Raw genomic sequence first — 1914 nt, forward strand, 5'->3', positions numbered from 1 at the left:
AAAACCAGTGGCAACTTGCTGCTGGCCTCACACTTCTGATATCACAGAATTTTACCCCATGATTATGCCCATCACCTAATGTTCTTAAGTAATCCCCACTCTTAATTTCAGGAGATTCAATTCAGTTTTTTTTTCCATATCTCTTCTAGGAAAATGGCTTCTGGGAATACAGTTGAGTTACAGGCAGCCTAGAATTTTTTTGTATGTATTTTAATCATTGCACTTAGTTTCTGTATAAGTATCTACCTTTCTGCTGTCTCTCCATCTAGATTCTGTGCTCCTTGTGGACAAGAGCAGTCCTGTGTTCACAGCACCCAACTGTAGTTCTTGATTTGAGATGGTGTAGTTCTTGGTGTAGATGCTTGAGAATGAACTAGGGATCTATGTTACAATAATGTGTTAGTTGGCCAAGGTTTCCATAACAAAATACCACAGACCAGCCAGTTTAAACAGCAGAGAAACGTATTTCTTCACCCTTTTGGAGTCTGGAAGTTTGAGATCAGGGTGCTAGCATAGTCAGGTTCTGGGGAGGTTTCTCTTCCTTGCTTGCAGACGGCTGCCTCCTCACTGTGTCCTCACACGGTAGAGAGATGGAGTAAACCCTTGGGTGTCTGCTCTAATCTCACCATGCTCCCATCAAACCCTAATCACCCCCCGCAGGCTCCATCCCCAAATCCCAGATCGGGCTTCAACATTTAAATTTCAGGGCGACAGATTCAGTCCACAGCAAATCTTTACTTTAGTTGAACAGCACATTGAAAATGAAGATCACAGCCACTACCTCACTGAACTCTCAAAACAACTCACCAGATGTGTCACATCTCTCCATTTAGAGGAAAGAAGCCGAGTTACAGAGAGAACAAACAGCTTCTACCACTAGAAGCAGCTTATGCAGCATCAGAGCTCAAACTCACGGTTTTCTGATTCCAGAAGTTTCCCATTCTCTGACAATAGTTGCAATCTCTGACCAGTTACTTGCACCTTTTTTTGGTAATAACGCTGTTTCTGAAGAAGTGTGTAAAATAAAGCACTGGTTAAGTGCATCAGGGAAGCTCCACATTTAAAGCAAAGTCAGCATCTACTGTTTTGTCAACCTAAGAATGTTTTGATAATACAAATAATGTTTTCCAAATTACTGTCTTTTCAGATTCTAATTTTTCCATATCTGCCTTGTTCATGAACATAATTGCTATTAAAAACATATTGATTTTATCAAAAGTAAAATCTGCTAATAATTGTCCCTATATGGCTAACCATAAATATAACTTGATAATTGTTTACACTTATAAGCTGTCTTCCTACCATTGTTTGCATGATAGGATCCTGCATATGAGCATAGGAATTAACTTTGTATACGTGTAAGTGAATAGGAACTAATGAATTCATTTAATCCGTTTTATTCAAGCTAAGTTACATAATCAAATAATCACATGAAAGTGGGTCTCTTCCCTTTTTAAATAAAATTCAAAATTATATTATATGGAACGCTTCACAAATTTGCGTGTCATCTTTGCACAGGGGCCATGCTAATCTCCTCTGTGTCATTTCAATTTCAGTATACATGCTGCCAAAGAGAGTACTTCACTTTTACTTTTGACATTAGCAGCAATTTGTTCAGTTGCTGCTATGCCCCTGTGGGGGCTTCTTATGGATGGACATAGAGACACATCATCCCAGAACCCATTCCTGAGCGTCCTGGGAGAGGAGATTCTGAAAGGCACCTGTGGATTTTAAGAGAGAATAAAATGTTTTTATGGCAAGATAACCTGTCCAGATCTTCATATTTGAAAAGACACTTTTAAGTTATTAGAAATGTACTCTCTATTTATACTTCCATCACCATTTTTCAAATTCTATATAAAGAATAGCAAGAATCTACAGCACCGTAACATTTCAGCCTCATAGTCATTGTTG

At 38.6% G+C, this 1914-nt stretch overlaps 1 non-coding gene across 1 annotated transcript; it reads right to left on the reverse strand.

Annotated features, from left to right (window-relative positions):
• Positions 1-1473: 1473 nt before the first annotated feature.
• On the reverse strand, positions 1474-1580 carry LOC117064320. The gene has a single exon (XR_004429383.1). It is a non-coding gene; the product is annotated as a U6 spliceosomal RNA (small nuclear RNA).
• Between the last annotated feature and the right edge of the window lie 334 nt (positions 1581-1914).

This window comes from Trachypithecus francoisi, unplaced genomic scaffold, assembly GCF_009764315.1.
Source record: "Trachypithecus francoisi isolate TF-2019V2 unplaced genomic scaffold, Tfra_2.0 Lachesis_group19, whole genome shotgun sequence".
NCBI classification, from domain to species: Eukaryota; Metazoa; Chordata; class Mammalia; order Primates; family Cercopithecidae; genus Trachypithecus; species Trachypithecus francoisi.